Source organism: Manis pentadactyla, chromosome 5 (assembly GCF_030020395.1).
Source record: "Manis pentadactyla isolate mManPen7 chromosome 5, mManPen7.hap1, whole genome shotgun sequence".
Classification (NCBI taxonomy): Eukaryota; Metazoa; Chordata; class Mammalia; order Pholidota; family Manidae; genus Manis; species Manis pentadactyla.
In genome coordinates this window covers 152,904,590-152,924,039 of record NC_080023.1, presented here as the reverse complement: position 1 = coordinate 152,924,039, position 19,450 = coordinate 152,904,590, and the positions used below count along the sequence as shown (strand labels likewise).

The window sequence follows — 19,450 nt, the reverse complement described above, 5'->3', positions numbered from 1 at the left end:
TTGACAAGCATAGATTTTCTTTCCTTAGAAATATTTTCATAAAAACACTCTTCTTGGGCATGAAGATAAAGACTAAAACACAGCATGCAGATTAGGCAAAAAGAGTAAGTCAAAGATATGCGCCATCCCTGCTGCCATATACAAAGTTCCACACTCTGTCTTGTGGAAACTTGCGTAGGCTTAAAGTCAGTCCCCATCCAGCTCTGTATGGTTAAGAAAATAGCTGGAAGTAGTTTGAAAAATAGCCCAAAGGCCACATGCACTGGCAAGTGATTTCCCTATGAAATCCAATGAGCCATTTGTCTTCATCTGGGGAAAGACATGTACTTAAAGTATTCTGTAGGGTGGGGCGGAAGATGGCGGCGTGAGTAGAGCAGCGGAAATCTCCTCCCAAAACAACATATATCTATGAAAATATAACAAAGACAACCCTTCCTAGAATAAAGACCAGAGGACACAGGACAATATCCAGACCACATCCGGACCTGAGAGAACCCAGCGCCTCGCGAAGGGGGTAAGATACAAGCCCCGGCCCCGCGGGAGCCGAGCGCCCCTCCCCCCAGCTCCCGGCGGGAGAAGAGCAGGCAGAGCGGGAGGGAGACGGAGCCCAGGACTGCCGAACACCCAGCCCCCGCCATCCGGGACAGAGTGCAGGGCCCTCGATACTGGGAAAACAGGGCAGCAAGAACAGTGAGCAGGCACTGGAGGCTGGGCGACAGAGGACATAAGAAAAGCGCGCGACCATTTTTTTTTTTGCTTTTTTGCTGCTTTGTTTTGGCGAGCGCTTTTTGGAAGTCTTAAAGGGACAGGGACCCCAATATTAGGGAAACAGGGCAGAAAGACCGGTGAGCAGAGGCCTGAGGCTGGCACCGGAGAATAAAGAAAAACGAACGACCACCTTTTTTTTTTTTAATTAAAAATTTTTTTTTTTTTTTTATTAAAAAAATTTTTTTTTCTTGTTTTTTTTTGTGGTCGTTGTTTTGTTTTGGCGGGTGCTTTTTGGAAGTCTTAAAGGGGCAGGGCGGGCCACTTAATCCAGAGGTAGGAAATCCGGGATCTCTGGGCACCCTAACCCCTGGGCTGCAGGGAGCAGGGAGGCCCCTTACGGAGATAAATAGCCTCCCAGCAGCTCCTGCTCCAACGCGACTCCACCATTTTGGAGCAGCTGCCCGAGCCAGGCCACGCCCACAGCAACAGCGGAGATTAACTCCATAGCAGCCGGGCAGGAAGCAGAAACCCTGTCTGCGCGCAGCTGCGCAGCACAAGCCACTAGAGGCCGCTGGTCTCCCAGGAGAGGAGGGCCACAAACCAACAAGAAAGGAAGTCCTTCCAGCCGTCACTCGTCCCAGTTCTGCAGACTATTCCTATCACCATGAAAAGGCAAAGCTACAGGCAGACAAAGATCACAGAGACAACACCAGAGAAGGAGACAGACCTAACCAGTCTTCCTGACAAAGAATTCAAAATAAGAATCATAAACATGCTGACAGAGATGCAGAGAAACACGCAAGAAAAATGGGATGAAGTCCGGAAAGAGATCACAGATGCCAGAAAGGAGATCGCAGAAATGAAACAAACTCTGGAAGGGTTTATAAGCAGAATGGATAGAATGCAAGAGGCCATTGATGGAATTGAAATCAGAGAACAGGAACGCATAGAAGCTGACATAGAGAGAGACAAAAGGATCTCCAGGAATGAAACAATATTAAGAGAACTGTGTGACCAATCTAAAAGGAGCAATATCCGTATTATAGGGGTCCCAGAAGAAGAAGAGAGAGGCAAAGAGATGGAAAGTATCTTAGAAGAAATAATTGCTGAAAACTTCCCCACACTGGGGGAGGAAGTAATCAAACAGACCACGGAAATACACAGAACCCCCAACAGAAAGGATCCAAGAAGGGCAACACCAAGACACATAATAATTAAAATGGCAAAGATCAAGGACAAGGAAAGAGTGTTAAAGGCAGCTAGAGAGAAAAAGGTCACCTATAAAGGGAAACCCATCAGGCTAACGTCAGATTTCTCAACAGAAACCCTACAGGCCAGAAGAGAATGGCATGATATATTTAATACAATGAAACAGAAGGGCCTTGAACCAAGGATACTGTATCCAGCACGACTATCATTCAAATATGACGGTGGGATTAAACAATTCCCAGACAAACAAAAGCTGAGGGAATTTGCTTTCCACAAACCACCTCTACAGAACATCTTACAGGGACTGCTCTAGATGGGAGCACTCCTAGAAAGAGCACAGCACAAAACACCCAACATATGAAGAATCGAGGAGGAGGAACAAGAAGGGAGAGAAGAAAAGAATCTCCAGACAGTGTATATAACAGCTCAATAAGCGAGCTAAGTTAGGCAGTAAGATACTAAAGAGGCTAACCTTGAACCTTTGGTAACCACGAATTTAAAGCCTGCAATGGCAATAAGTACATATCTTTCAATAGTCACCCTAAATGTTAATGGGTTGAATGCACCAATCAAAAGACACAGAGTAACAGAATGGATAAAAAAGCAAGACCCATCTATATGCTGCTTACAAGAAACTCACCTCAAACCCAAAGACATGTACAGACTAAAAGTCAAGGGATGGAAAAACATATTTCAAGCAAACAACAGTGAGAAGAAAGCAGGGGTTGCAGTACTAATATCAGACAAAATAGACTTCAAAACAAAGAAAGTAACAAGAGATAAAGAAGGACACTACATAATGATAAAGGGCTCAGTCAAACAAGAGGATATAACCATTCTAAATATATATGCACCCAACACAGGAGGACCAGCATATGTGAAACAAATACTAACAGAACTAAAGGGGGATATAGACTGCAATGCATTCATTCTAGGAGACTTCAACACACCACTCACCCCAAAGGATAGATCCACTGGGCAGAAAATAAGTAAGGACACGGAAGCACTGAACAACACAGTAGAGCAGATGGACCTAATAGACATCTATAGAACTCTACATCCAAAAGCAGCGGGATATACATTCTTCTCAAGTGCACATGGAACATTCTCCAGAATAGACCACATACTAGGCCACAAAAAGAGCCTCAGAAAATTCCAAAAGATTGAAATCCTACCAACCAACTTTTCAGACCACAAAGGCATAAAACTAGAAATAAACTGTACAAAGAAAGCAAAGAGGCTCACGAACACATGGAGGCTTAACAACACGCTCCTAAATAATCAATGGATCAATGACCAAATCAAAATGGAGATCCAGCAATATATGGAAACAAATGACAACAACAACACTAAGCCCCAACTTCTGTGGGACACAGCAAAAGCAGTCTTAAGAGGAAAGTATATAGCAATCCAAGCATATTTAAAAAAGGAAGAGCAATCCCAAATGAATGGTCTAATGTCACAATTATCGAAATTGGAAAAAGAAGAACAGATGAGGCCTAAGGTCAGCAGAAGGAGGGACATAATAAAGATCAGAGAAGAAATAAATAAAATTGAGAAGAATAAAACAATAGCAAAAATCAATGAAACCAAGAGCTGGTTCTTCGAGAAAATAAACAAAATAGATAAGCCTCTAGCCAGACTTATTAAGAAGAAAAGAGAGTCAACACAAATCAACAGTATCAGAAACGAGAAAGGAAAAATCACGACGGACCCCACGGAAATGCAAAGAATTATTGGAGAATACTATGAAAACCTATATGCTAACAAGCTGGGAAACCTAGGAGAAATGGACAACTTCCTAGAAAAATATAACCTTCCAAGATTGACCCAGGAAGAAACAGAAAATCTAAACAGACCAATTACCAGCAACGAAATTGAAGAGGTAATCAAAAAACTACCAAAGAACAAAACCCCCGGGCCAGATGGATTTACCTCGGAATTTTATCAGACATACAGGGAAGACATAATACCCATTCTCCTTAAAGTTTTCCAAAAAATAGAGGAGGAGGGGATACTCCCAAACTCATTCTATGAAGCTAACATCACCCTAATACCAAAACCAGGCAAAGACCCCACCAAAAAAGAAAACTACAGACCAATATCCCTGATGAACGTAGATGCAAAAATACTCAACAAAATATTAGCAAACCGAATTCAAAAATACATCAAAAGGATCATACACCATGACCAAGTGGGTTTCATCCCAGGGATGCAAGGATGGTACAACATTCGAAAGTCCATCAACATCATCCACCACATCAACAAAAAGAAAGACAAAAACCACATGATCATCTCCATAGATGCTGAAAAAGCATTTGACAAAGTTCAACATCCATTCATGTTAAAAACTCTCAGCAAAATGGGAATAGAGGGCAAGTACCTCAACATAATAAAGGCCATCTATGATAAACCCACAGCCAACATTATATTGAACAGCGAGAAGCTGAAAGCATTTCCTCTGAGATCGGGAACTAGACAGGGATGCCCACTCTCTCCACTGTTATTTAACTTAGTACTGGAGGTCCTAGCCACGGCAATCAGACAAAATAAAGAAATACAAGGAATCCAGATTGGTAAAGAAGAAGTTAAACTGTCACTATTTGCAGATGACATGATACTGTACATAAAAAACCCTAAAGACTCCACCCCAAAACTACTAGAACTGATATCGGAATACAGCAAAGTTGCAGGATACAAAATCAACACACAGAAATCTGTGGCTTTCCTATATACTAACAATGAACCAACAGAAAGAGAAATCAGGAAAACAACTCCATTCACAATTGCATCAAAAAAAATAAAATACCTAGGAATAAACCTAACCAAAGAAGTGAAAGACTTATACTCTGAAAACTACAAGTCACTCTTAAGAGAAATTAAAGGGGACACTAACAGATGGAAACTCATCCCATGCTCGTGGCTAGGAAGAATTAATATCGTCAAAATGGCCATCCTGCCCAAAGCAATATACAGATTTGATGCAATCCCTATGAAACTACCAGCAACATTCTTCAATGAACTGGAACAAATAATTCAAAAATTCATATGGAAACACCAAAGACCCCGAATAGCCAAAGCAATCCTGAGAAAGAAGAATAAAGTAGGGGGGATCTCACTCCCCAATTTCAAGCTCTACTATAAAGCCATAGTAATCAAGACAATTTGGTACTGGCACAAGAACAGAGCCACAGACCAATGGAACAGACTAGAGAATCCAGACATTAACCCAGACATATATGGTCAATTAATATTTGATAAAGGAGCCATGGACATACAATGGCGAAATGACAGTCTCTTCAACAGGTGGTGCTGGCAAAACTGGACAGCTACATGTAGGAGAATGAAACTGGACCATTGTCTAACCCCATATACAAAAGTAAACTCAAAATGGATCAAAGACCTGAATGTAAGCCATGAAACCATTAAACTCTTGGAAGAAAACATAGGCGAAAACCTCTTAGACATAAACATGAGTGACCTCTTCTTGAACATATCTCCCCGGTCAAGGAAAACAACAGCAAAAATGAGTAAGTGGGACTATATTAAGCTGAAAAGCTTCTGTACAGCAAAAGACACCATCAATAGAACAAGAAGGATCCCTACAGTATGGGAGAATATATTTGAAAATGACACATCCGATAAAGGCTTGACGTCCAGAATATATAAGGAGCTCACACGCCTCAACAAACAAAAAACAAATAACCCAATTAAAAAATGGGCAGAGGAACTGAACAGACAGTTCTCCAAAAAAGAAATACAGATGGCCAACAGACACATGAAAAGATGCTCCACATCGCTAATTCTCAGAGAAATGCAAATTAAAACTACAATGAGGTATCACCTCACACCAGTAAGGATGGCTGCCATCCAAAAGACAAACAACAACAAATGTTGGCGAGGCTGTGGAGAAAGGGGAACCCTCCTACACTGCTGGTGGGAATGTAAGTTAGTTCAACCATTGTGGAAAGCAGTATGGAGGTACATCAAAATGCTCAAAACAGACTTACCATTTGACCCAGGAATTGCACTCCTAGGAATTTACCCTAAGAATGCAGCAATCAAGTATGAGAAAGATCACTGCACCCCTATGTTTATCGCAGCACTATTTACAATAGCCAAGAATTGGAAGCAACCTAAATGTCCATCAATAGATGAATGGATAAAGAAGATGTGGTACATATACACAATGGAATACTACTCAGCTATAAGAAAAGGGCAAATCCAATCATTTGCAGCAACATGGATGGAGCTGGAGGGTATTATGCTCAGTGAAACAAGCCAAGCGGAGAAAGAGAAATACCAAATGATTTCACTTATCTGTGGAATATAAGAACAAAGGAAAAACTGAAGGAACAAAACAGCAGCAGAATCACAGAACTCAAGAATGGACTAACAGGTACCAAAGGGAAAGGGACTGGGGAGGATGGGTGGGTAGGGAGGGATAAGGGGGGGAAAAGTAGGGGGTTTTTAGATTAACATGCATGGGGGGGTAGGAGAAAAGGGAGGGCTGTACAACACAGAGAAGGCAAGTAGTGATTCTACAACATTTAGCTATGCTGATGGACAGTGACTGTAAAGGGGTTTATAGGGGAGACCTGGTATAGGGGAGAGCCTAGTAAACATAATATTCGTCATGTAAGTGTAGATTAGTGATAGCAAAAAAAAAAAAAAAAAAAAGGGCAGTTCCTGTGTGGTAACCTCCAACGAGTTCTACACAAGGGTATAAAGGGCATATAAAAGTGTAGGCAAAGGGTCTGTTTGTGTTTATACAGAGGATCAAAGCCTAATTGGGCTACCCCGAAAATGAACTAAGATACGATATGAAAAAGAACTTCCAACATCTGCACCCTCTGGAAGACTCATGCCAGAAGATGATCATCAAAAAACCCCAACAAAGATCCACGCACTGCTACAGCTGTAGATGCACTCATCCCACCAGTTCCTGGACTTGCCATGGGAATGAGGAAGGAGATATCTAAGCTGGCCTGTGCATATAGTAAAACAACAAAATTGGACTGGATCTATACTGTTGGAACTCAACCAAGAATTTGGAGAAGTGCAAATTGTAGCGCTCCAAAGTCTTACAACTACAAACTATTTATTGTTAAAAGAACATATGGCATGTGAACAGTCCCCAGGAATGGGTTGTTTTAATTTGTCTGATTTCTCTCAGACTGTTCAAGTTCATTTGGACAATATCCACCATATCATAGATAAGTTTTCACAAATGCCTAAGGTGCCTAACTGGTTTTCTTGGTTTCACTGCAGATGGCTGGTAATTACAGATATGCTTTGGTTATGTAACTATACTCCTATTATGTTAATGTGTGTGTGCAATTTAAGTAGTAGCTTAAAACCTATACATGCTGAAGTTACTCTACAAGAAGATATATCAAAGAAATAATCAATCTTCCCAAGTTTTCTTCCGCCTGCTACTTCTATAGCTTTTCTTCTTCCTTCCTAATTACAACCCTTAAATAGAATTCGTGCCTCATATCAAATTTACCGAGTATCATAATTCTTCCAAGTGGTAAAGATACCTCAAGACAAATGCTGGGCATAGAAGCCACAGGGCATAAATATGCAAAGAAGTAAAAAGCTAACTTTTTCAAACAATAAGGCTTCTCTCTCACTTACCAACTTCACATTTCCCTGTATGGCCCCGGAAGATGACTGGTTAGCCAGAGACGGGTAAGATTCCTCAAGGGAGGAACAACCTAAGACAGGCACAGTCGCAGGGGGGCCATCAGGTGAGAAATTGGGGATCAACAGAGGTGAGGCTTAGAACCTCACCCCCCCGTTCTGAGAGAAATCTTCTGCATACGTGGATGTTTTATTGCCCTGGTCTAGCTTGGATTAACACATAGTCTACAGGCACACACCTGATCATCTACATGTGCTCTCTTACAACACTAAACTATGTTTTCTACCTTTATCTTGTATCTACCTACCACTTCAGCATTTTATTAAAAATAATAATAATAAAGAGAGAAATGTGGTATCCACATATAAATCAAGTATAAAAACCAAATGAGTATTCATATTTGAACTGACTGTTTATAGTTCATAATGCATGAGCAAAACCGAAAGTTTCTGTGATGACTGCCCTTGTACTGTTCACTATGTAACTTATTCATTATGTAAGAATTTGTTCTACATGTAAAAACTTGTTTGTTATGCCTCAGAAGATTGGAGACTGACAAAAATTAGGCTTGGGGTGGAATAATGATTGTGCATTGAGCATTGACTCCCCTATACAGAATTTTATTGTCGTTAACTACCACTTGATCAATAAATATGAGAGATGCCCTCACAAAAAAAAAAAAAAAGGACAGACTTCCAATGGTAAAATAAATTAGTAACCGGGATGTAAGGTATAGCATAAGGAATATAGTCAAGATATTGTAACAGCCTGGTAGGGTGATAGCTGGAACCTAGAATTATGTATATAAATGTTCTACCACTGTGTTGTACACTTGAAACTCATGTAATGTAATACTGTGTGTCAACTACCCTTCAATAAAAAATAATTATTAAAAAAAAAAAAAAAAAAAAAAGTATTCTGTATCTTGGAAGAGAAGTAGATACCAGTAATCACTTGCATGTATGTTTATGAAATTAAGTACCTTTAAGTCCTTATTTTATTATAAAAATACGTACTTATTAAAAACATTAGATCACAAAAAACTTTTATTAGTAATCTACAGTGCCACACTGTTTCAGACTCCTGCCTTCTCTTTCTCTATATATATATATATAAACTTTTTTTAATGGGATCACTGACATTTTGAATCTGCTTCAGACACCAAGGGCATTTTCCGTCAATAAATATAGCTATGTCAACTGATAGCTGCACCAAAACTTACTTATTCCCTATTTTTAGGCTTTTCCCAATATTTCACTTTAAAGATACTAGTAGGAGAATATCCTTGTAGCTAAATTTCTACACACATCCATAATTCTTCCCTTAATTAAGATGAATTCTTAAAGATGGAATTGCTGGCCCTTGACACATTACTGTAAAAATGTTCCTCAGAAGAGTAATACCCACTTACATAACCAGAGAGGTGTGCAGTTCCCCAAACCATCATCAATTCTGGGCACTAACAGCCCAATGCTCATTTTCTCTACATTAAACCACTATACCTATACTCTGAGCTAAACCATGAGATTAGTTACACTATACTCACTGCTGCTCAGTGGTCTGGCCAGCATTTCATTAGCCTCTCTCAGTAGACAGGGAAAATTCAGAAGGTACTTCAGTGCCTCAGAAACACTTGTTCTGACAAATATTTGGTTTACGTACACCAGATAACTTCACCTTCCCAGTCTCTCCTATGAACTCACTGCTGTCAGAATTCCAGATATCTTTTTAACAATGCCCCAATTGAGGTACTTAGTGTGGAAACATGACATTTTGGAACTGGGAGGAATCTTAGATGATGCCTAATGTTTGCAATTTATAGGTAGGGATTAATTAAAGCAAAAAGGAGTCCTCCAAGATCTCACAAAATGATTATGGTAGAAACAGTTACCAAAATGCTTCTACATGCCAGGCACCCTGAAGTACTAAATACATACTATTTCTAATACTCTCAACAATCCTGTAAAGCAACAATTATTATCTCCATTCTGGAAGAGGAAGTTGAGGATAATACAGATTAAATGACTTGCCCAAATTCAATTATATAAAGGCAGAACTAGATCTAGAACTGACACTCCTAACTTCAATACAACATTCTCTCCAGATGATTCTGCCCTCTCACCCTGTGAATTAGAGAAGCATGTTAGTGCAGTTGAAGTCTCTATTTGCCTAGAAATAGTACTGGACTTACTTCCAAGTAGATACATTCTCCATAGTCTTTTGCTCTGAAGAGAGAGGATTCTTTATTATCCTCCTAAATTTTTCACTGTCCCCCATTTCTACTTTCATTATTCAATTTAATTCAAGCTATTTGTTAGTGGTCTGCTCTTATTATACACTTGCTTGGAGCCATAAGATGTGGCCTTGATGATATTGGAGCTCTTTTCTCACTAATATTCAAGGATGAGACTCTATGTCTCATACAAAAAGTAGACCTAGTCTCAGGCACAAAGGTATTTAAAATCTAGATAGGAGCTAAGTTCTATTACACTCAATAAGTAAGATAGTATACAATATTAAATTGTGTAGTATAAACTCTAAGTATAAAGAGAATTAGAGATTAATTAACATGGCTTAAGCCAAACTATGAGTAAATATTTTCTATGAATATCATCAAAACAGTACAGTAGGACTCACACTAATACCAGAAGTCACCTCCTTGATCACCACCTTCCAAGACTGGAGTAGCCACAATTATGGCCTATGAAAACAAGGTAGGAATCTGCTGAGGGACTCATAAGAAAACTCTTACTTTCCTGATACACCTACACCCCCGTTCCTGCCCTATCACTTCACCCTTCTTCTTGACTTGAAAGCAGACAGGCCTAGAGCTATAGCAGCCATTGCATACAAGTGAATGCGTGGTTAAGAGAGTAACAAACATTGGCCCTGACATCTCTGAACAACTGAGCATGGATGACCAAGTATCTGCAACCATCTACCTCCAGACAATAATAGCCTTTTTATACAAGCCATTAAAGTCACATTTTCTGTCACTTATAGCCAAAAATACTCCCAACTAACATAGAAGTCCAGAATTCTAGCCCTGTCTCTAACATTTACTAGACATATATGACAGTGGGCACATCGCTCTACCTTTCTGCCCACCTACTTCCCATAAACAAATGAGAAGGCATTTTAAGTGCTATGAAATACCTTCCTGTCAGATATTACCACTGCCTTTTGACCCACTGATACCTTTCCTCTCCTTGACCACATTTGTATTCAAAAGACCCTTCCTGAAAAATTCCCCAGCAACTGACAGTGGTTAAAATTCCCCTGCAGGGAGGAGGAAGTTTTCCTGTTCTATTGAACAAACATGCTGAAACACATGGGAAAATCTTGAATTCCCATGATCTTAATGCCTAACCCAGGTCACTGGGAACACGTCCCAGGCAGGAATGTAATGAAGACAACTAAAGCTGGGGGAGGGAAGAGGCAGGAATGCAATATGCAGCAGCCCCTCTCAGCTTCCTAAAACCATGATCCCCCTGAAGCATGCTGCTGAAAACCACCTGGAAAGCATTCAAATTTAACTCCTCATATCCTTTTTTCTTTTTTTAATTATGGAGCTACACTGCTGGCCTCTTTGGGGGTCAATTTGCATTTTTCTTTTTGCTAGATCTTGCCAAATGTAGAAATTGATTTTACAGATATCTATCAATGCTTATGTAAGTATAAGAAAGTTCACCACAACATTGTTCACACAAGCAAAAAACTGAAAGCCAAAATTACACCAACAGGAGATTGGTTGGATAAATTATGGCATAACTGTATATAAAAAATGAAATAACTTTAATATTAGGTAACTTTGCATATGTGATATGTATGGAATGAGCTCCAAGAGCAATTAAGTGAGAAAAGCAACATGTACAAGTGTGTGCTCCCACTCATGTTAAAAAGAATGAAAGGAGCAATATATAAACTATTGTGGAAATAGACACAAAAGTGTTAACAATATTTGAGTCTGGAAAGAGAGCTGGAAGTTCTGGGTCAGGGGAAAATTTTTCACTATGTGAACTTTTACATTCTGGATATATTTTATTATGTAAATGCATACCTTTTCAGTTTAAAGAACTAGCTAAACAGTAATTATTCCCCCCAAAATCTATGTTTACAGTCCAGAGGTCAGTGAACTTTCTGGAATTTTTATTAAGTATTGTTGATAATTCAGCAATAATTATTAAACCTCTTGACTATGGGAAATAATGCTTCTGATTTACATGGTCAATAAATTGGCTACTAACTTCATGTATCCAAATGTTATATATTCTTTTTCTTTTTTTAATGTTCCTGAATAAAGACAAAAGTTCCTGGGGACTGACTTAATAAAAAGATACATCAACTTGAAAAAAAATTAATAACAGCTATTAATTACTGAGTACTTAGGACATGTCAGACACTGTTGGCAGTGTTTTATGTGTATTAATTCAGTAAATCCTCACAATAATCCTATGAAATAGGTACTGTCATTATCTTCATTTTACAAATTAGGAAACCAAGGCACAGAGATTTACTACTTGCTCATGGTCATGCAACTAAAAAGTAGTAGGGGCCAGGATTTGAACTCAGGCCCTAAGGTTATAACCTAAACCACTGAACTATCCACTGCCTCTCACATTTATTTAAAAATAGACAGTATATAGATCAATATGAAATGTCAAGGAACAAGGGACATCTATATAACTTCCACGTACTGACTATCTACTACAGGCCAAGCAACTTACCAAGGCACTTCACATAAATCATCTCATTCAAACTGCATTAACAATATAGAAGGTAGATATCATCACCATGATTTTCAAATAAGGAAACAGGCTCAGAGAAGTTAAACTACCCTGAGATCACCAACTAGTAGGCAGCAGTATTGTTTAAAGATGAGGTCTGGGATCCCTATAATATACAAGGTTTTCCTATAACTATTCCTTCAAAACTGAGGTAGGTAAACAAATCATACTAACTTGTCAAACGCAAAAATAACTCTGCTATATATAAAAATTAAGCATCCCTGACAAGTTGTTCATAAAGAACACTCTGTCCATCAAGAGGATATAACCATTATAAATATATATGCACCCAATACAGGAGCACCAACATACCTGAAACAAATATTAATAGAACTAAAGGAGGAAACAGAATGCAATGCATTCATTCTAGGAGACTTCAACACACCACTCACTCCAAAGGACAGATCCACCAGAAAGAAAATAAGTAAGGACACAGAGGCGCTGAACAACACACTAGAACAGATGGACCTAATAGACATCTACAGAACTCTACATCCAAAAGCAACAGGATACACATTCTTCTCAAGAGCACATGGAACATTCTCCAGAATAGACCACATACTAGGACACAAAAAGAGCCTCAGTAAATTCCAAAAGATTGAAACCCTACCAACCAACTTTTCAGACCACAAAGGCATTAAACTAGAAATAAACTGTTCAAAGAAAGCAAAAAGGCTCACAAACACATGGAGGCTAAACAACACGCTCCTAAATAATCAATGGATCAATGACCAAATCAAAATGGAGATCCAGCAATATATGGAAACAAATGACAACAACAACACTAAGCCCCAACTTCTGTGGGACACAGCAAAAGCAGTCTTAAGAGGAAAGTATATAGCAATCCAAGCATATTTAAAAAAGGAAGAGCAATCCCAAATGAACGGTGTAATGTCACAACTATCGAAATTGGAAAAAGAAGAACAAATGAGGCCTAAGGTCAGCAGAAGGAGGGACATAATAAAGATCAGAGAAGAAATAAATAAAATTGAGAAGAATAAAACAATAGCAAAAATCAATGAAACCAAGAGCTGGTTCTTCGAGAAAATAAACAAAATAGATAAGCCTCTAGCCAGACTTATTAAGAGGAAAAGAGAGTCAACACAAATCAACAGTATCAGAAATGAGAAAGGAAAAATCACGACGGACCCCGCAGAAATACAAAGAATTATTAGAGACTACTATGAAAACCTATATGCTAACAAGCTGGGAAACCTAGGAGAAATGGACAACTTCCTAGAAAAATACAACCTTCCAAGACTGACCCAAAAAGAAACAGAAAATCTAAACAGACCAATTACCAGCAACGAAATTGAAGCGGTAATCAAAAAACTACCAAAGAACAAAACCCCCGGGCCAGATGGATTTACCTCGGAATTTTATCAGACATACAGGGAAGACATAATACCCATTCTCCTTAAAGTTTTCCAAGAAATAGAAGAGGAGGGGATACTCCCAAACTCATTCTATGAAGCTAACATCATCCTAATACCAAAACCAGGCAAAGACACCACCAAAAAAGAAAACTACAGACCAATATCCCTGATGAACGTAGACGCAAAAATACTCAACAAAATTTTAGCAAACCGAATTCAAAAATACATCAAAACCATCGTACACCATGACCAAGTGGGATACATCCCAGGGATGCAAGGATGGCACAACATTCGAAAGTCCATCAATATCATCCACCACATCAACAAAAAGAAAGACAAAAACCACATGATCATCTCCATAGATGCTGAAAAAGCATTTGACAAAGTTCAACATCCATTCATGATAAAAACTCTCAGCAAAATGGGAATAGAGGGCAAGTACCTCAACATAATAAAGGCCATCTATGAAAAACCCACAGCCAACACTATATTGAATAGCGAGAAGCTGAAAGCATTTCCGCTGAGATCGGGAACTAGACAGGGATGCCCACTCTCCCCACTGTTATTTAACATAGTACTGGAGGTCCTAGCCACGGCAATCAGACAAAACAGAAAAATACAAGGAATCCAGATTGGCAAAGAAGAAGTCAAACTGTCACTATTTGCAGATGACATGATACTGTACATAAAAAACCCTAAAGACTCCACCCCAGAACTACTAGAACTGATATCGGAATACAGCAAAGTTGCAGGATACAAAATCAACACACAGAAATCTGTGGCTTTCCTATACACCAACAATGAACCAACAGAAAGAGAAATCAGGAAAACAACTCCATTCACAATTGCATCAAAAAAAAATAAAATACCTAGGAATAAACCTAACCAAAGAAGTGAAAGACTTTTATTCTGAAAACTACAAGTCACTCTTAAAAGAAATTAAAGGGGACACTAACAGATGGAAACGCATCCCATGCTCATGGCTAGGAAGAATTAATATCGTCAAAATGGCCATGCTGCCCAAAGCAATATACAGATTTGATGCAATCCCTATGAAACTACCAGCAACATTCTTCAATGAACTGGAACAAATAATTCAAAAATTCATATGGAAACACCAAAGACCCCGAATAGCCAAAGCAATCCTGAGAAAGAAGAATAAAGTAGGGGGGATCTCACTCCCCAACTTCAAGCTCTATTATAAAGCCATAGTAATCAAGACAATTTGGTACTGGCACAAGAACAGAGCCACAGACCAATGGAACAGACTAGACAATCCAGACATTAACCCAGACATATATGGTCAATTAATATTTGATAAAGGAGCCATGGACATACAATGGCGAAATGACAGTCTCTTCAACAGATGGTGCTGGCAAAACTGGACAGCTACATGTAGGAGAATGAAACTGGACCATTGTCTAACCCCATATACAAAAGTAAACTCAAAATGGATCAAAGACCTGAATGTAAGTCACGAAACCATTAAACTCTTGGAAGAAAACATAGGCACAAACCTCTTAGACATAAACATGAGTGACCTCTTCTTGAACATATCTCCCCGGGCAAGGAAAACAACAGCAAAAATGAACAAGTGGGACTATATTAAGCTGAAAAGCTTCTGTACAGCAAAAGACACCATCAATAGAACAAAAAGGAACCCTACAGTATGGGAGAGTATCTTTGAAAATGACACATCTGATAAAGGCTTGACGTCCAGAATATATAAAGAGCTCACACGCCTCAACAAACAAAAAACAAATAACCCAATTAAAAAATGGGCAAAGGAACTGAACAGACGGTTCTCCAAAAAAGAAATACAGATGGCCAACAGACACATGAAAAGATGCTCCACATCGCTAATTATCAGAGAAATGCAAATTAAAACTACAGTGAGGTATCACCTCACACCAGTAAGGATGGCTGCCATCCAAAAGACAAACAACAACAAATGTTGGCGAGGCTGTGGAGAAAGGGGAACCCTCCTACACTGCTGGTGGGAATGTAAACTTGTTCAACCATTGTGGAAAGCAGTATGGAGTACATCAAAATGCTCAAAACAGACTTACCATTTGACCCAGGAATTGCACTCCTAGGAATTTACCCTAAGAATGCAGCAATCAAGTATGAGAAACAACAATGTACCCCTATGTTTATCGCAGCACTATTTACAATAGCCAAGAATTGGAAACAACCTAAATGTCCATCGATAGATGAATGGATAAAGAAGATGTGGTACATATACACAATGGAATACTACTCAGCCATAAGAAAAGGGCAAATCCAACCATTTGCAGCAACATGGATGGAGCTGGAGGGTATTATGCTCAGTGAAACAAGCCAAGCAGAGAAAGAGAAATACCAAATGATTTCACTCATCTGTGGAATATAAGAACAAAGGAAAAGCTGAAGGAACAAAACAGCAACAGAATCACAGAACTCAAGAATGGACTAACAGGTACCAAAGGGAAAGGGACTGGGGAGGATGGGTGGGTAGGGAGGGATAAGGGGGGGCAGAAAAAAGGGGTATTAAGATTAGCATCCATAGCGGGGTGGGAGAAAGGGGAGGGCTGTACAACACAGAGAAGACAAGTAGTGATTCTACAACAGTTTGCTACGCTGATGGACAGTGACTGTAAAGGAGTATATAGGGGGGACCTGGTATAGGGGGGAGCCTAGTAAACAAAGTATTCGTCATGTAAGTGTAGATTAATGATTAAAAAAAAAAAAAAAGCAGTTCCTATGTGGTGACCTCTAATGAGTTCTACATAATGATATAAAGGGCATATAAAAGTGTAGGCAAAGGGTCTGTTTGTGTTTATACAGAGGATCAAAGCCTAATTTGGCTACCCCGAAAATGAACTAAGATACGATATGAAAAAGATCTTCCAACATCAGCACTCTCGGGAAGACTCATGACAGAAGATGATCAGCAAAAAAAAAAAAACTCCAACAAAGATCCACGCACTGTCACAGATGTAGATGCACTCATCCCACCAGTTCCTGGACTTGCCATGGGAATCAGGAAGGAGATATCTAAGCTGGCCTGTGCATACAGTAAAACAAAAATTGGACTGGATCTATACTGTTGGAACTCAACCAAGAATTAGGAGAAGTGCAAATTGTAGCACTCCAAAATCTTACAACCACAGACTATTTATCGTTAAAAGAACATATGGGATATGAACAGTCCCCAGAAATGGGTTGTTCTAGTTTATCTGAATTCTCTCAGACTGTTTAAGTTCAGTCGGACAATATCCACCATATCATAGATAAGTTTTCACAAATGCCTAAGGTGCCTAACTGGTTTTCTTGGTTTCACTGGAGATGGCTGGTAATTACAGGTATGCTTTGGTTAGGTAACTATATTCCTATTATGTTAATGTGTGTGCACAATTTAATTAGTCGTTTAAAACCTATCCATGCTGAAGTTACTCTACAAGAAGATATGTCAAAGAAATAATCTTCCCAGGTTTTCTTCTGCCTGCTACTTCTATAGCTTTTCTTCTTCCTACCTAATCACAACCTTTAAATAGAACTCGTGCCACATGTCGAATTTACCGAGTATCATAATTCTTCCAAGTGGTAAAGACACCTCAAGACAAATGCTGGGCATAGAAGCCACAGGACATAAATATGCAAAGAAGTAAAAAGCTAACCTTTTCAAACAATAAGACTTCTCTCTCACTTACCAACTTAACATTTCCCTGTATGGCCCCGGAAGATGACTGGTTAGCCAGAGACGGGTAAGATTCCTCAAGGGAGGAACAACCTAAGACAGGCACAGTCGCAGGGGGCCATCTGGTGAGAAAATGGGGAGCAGCAGAGGTGAGGCTTAGAACCTCCCCCCTCATGTTCTGAGAGAAATCTTCTGCATACATGGATGTTTATTGCCCTCGTCTAGCTTGGATTAACACATAGTCTACAGGCACACACCTGATCATCTACATTTGCTCTCTTACAACACTAAACTCTGTTTTCTACCTTTATCTCGTATCTACCTACCACTTCAGCATTTTATTAAAAATAATAATAATAGAGAAATGTGGTATCCACATATAAATCAAGTTTAAAAATCAAATGAGTATTCATATTTGAACTGACTGTGTATAGTTCATAATGCATGAACAAAACCGAAAGCTTCTGTGATGACTGCCCTTGCACTGTTCACCATGTAACTTATTCACTATGTAAGAATTTGTACTCCATGTAAGAATTTGTTCGTTATGCATCAGAAGATTGGAGACTGACGAAAATTAGGCTTGGGGTGGATTAATGATTGTGCATTGAGTATTGACCCCCCTATACAGAAATTTATTGTGGTTAACAACTATTTGATCAATAAATATGAAAGATGCCCTCACAAAAAAAAAAAATATATATATATATATATATATATATAAACACACTTCCAATTGTAAAATAAATAAGTAACCGGGATGTAATGTATAGCATAAGGAATATAGTCAAAATATTGTAACAACTTGGTATGGTGATACCTGGTACCTAGAATTATCATGTATATAAATGTTGAATCACTGTGTTGTACACCTGAAACTAATGTAATGCAATACTGTTGTCAACTACCCTTCAATAAAAAATAAAAAAAAAGTAAAAAAAAAAAAGAACACTCTGATAAATTAAAAACCCTATTCTAAATACACTGAGAAAACTCTGAGCTAAACGTTCTCATAAAGTAAAACACCACCTCTTTTCTCTTTCTTAGTCCACACTCTTGTATATAAAGATTTTGCTGTATGTAAGATGGAGGCTAGTTTGAACCTTTCAGTGAATAGTCTAGAGTAAAAGAAACTATGAAAAGAGTATTAAGGAAGTTATTTAAGGAGGGATATTCTCTGAGCGTAGGAGTGCATTTCATTGGTGGGGGTTAAACGGCAAGGTGCTCAAACCTAAATACACCAATTTCTTGTTTAGGTGAAACTTTAAAACCAAAATACCATTTTTCCAACATGACTTATTTTTAAAGAAGCTTCTATTGAGCCATCTTTTGATCTAATAGGCCAACTCAGGAGATCATTCCCACCCTCAAATCCCCCCAAAAAGGGAACAAATACATATCCACTGAGAAGCCTGACTTTCTTCAATAAAAGGTGACAGCGCAAGTAGATAAACAATAAACAAAACCAAAAGCAACTACTGGGTTATACCAGTTTCACCACACGGATTCTCCCATAAATAACAAATATTAGGATATGAAACCTTCAAAAATTAAAAATCACAAGGCCTAGTAGGAAATGGAACAGGCCAGAGCCAGAGCCAACTGTTTAAATGAGAGAGCCCCAGGCATGATGGGAACTGGATGCCTTCCTGTACCCCTTAATCAAGATTGAATTTCTGTCAACAGGTCTCACTGAGGAAAAAAAAAAAAGGGCACATGCATCAACCACATTCCCCCAAACAAACCAAGCTGCCAAACAAGAGAATCAGCTTCACATTTCAAAATTATCTGAATCCACCACACCACAGCTTCAGCCGCCTGTAAAACTAGAAACATTTAGAGTGAAGAAATAGTTTTCTGATCAGTAATCCTTCAACACACCTGAGCAAAAAGCCTCACAGCTGAGGAAAAAAGCCTCTACCCTATGCATGAACTAGTTAGGTTCCTTCTAAAACTGCCTATTAATAAGTGTCATCCATTATATCACACAGTTCATTTTTGTTTCTAAAAGACAAAGATTGAAAGGATATATATATATATATAT

At 38.8% G+C, this 19,450-nt stretch overlaps 1 protein-coding gene across 6 annotated transcripts in view; it reads right to left on the bottom strand.

Annotated features, from left to right (window-relative positions):
• The window catches only part of TPX2 (TPX2 microtubule nucleation factor), an 82,042-nt gene that overhangs the window by 39,569 nt on the left and 23,023 nt on the right, over positions 1-19,450 (bottom strand). The window lies entirely within an intron of this gene.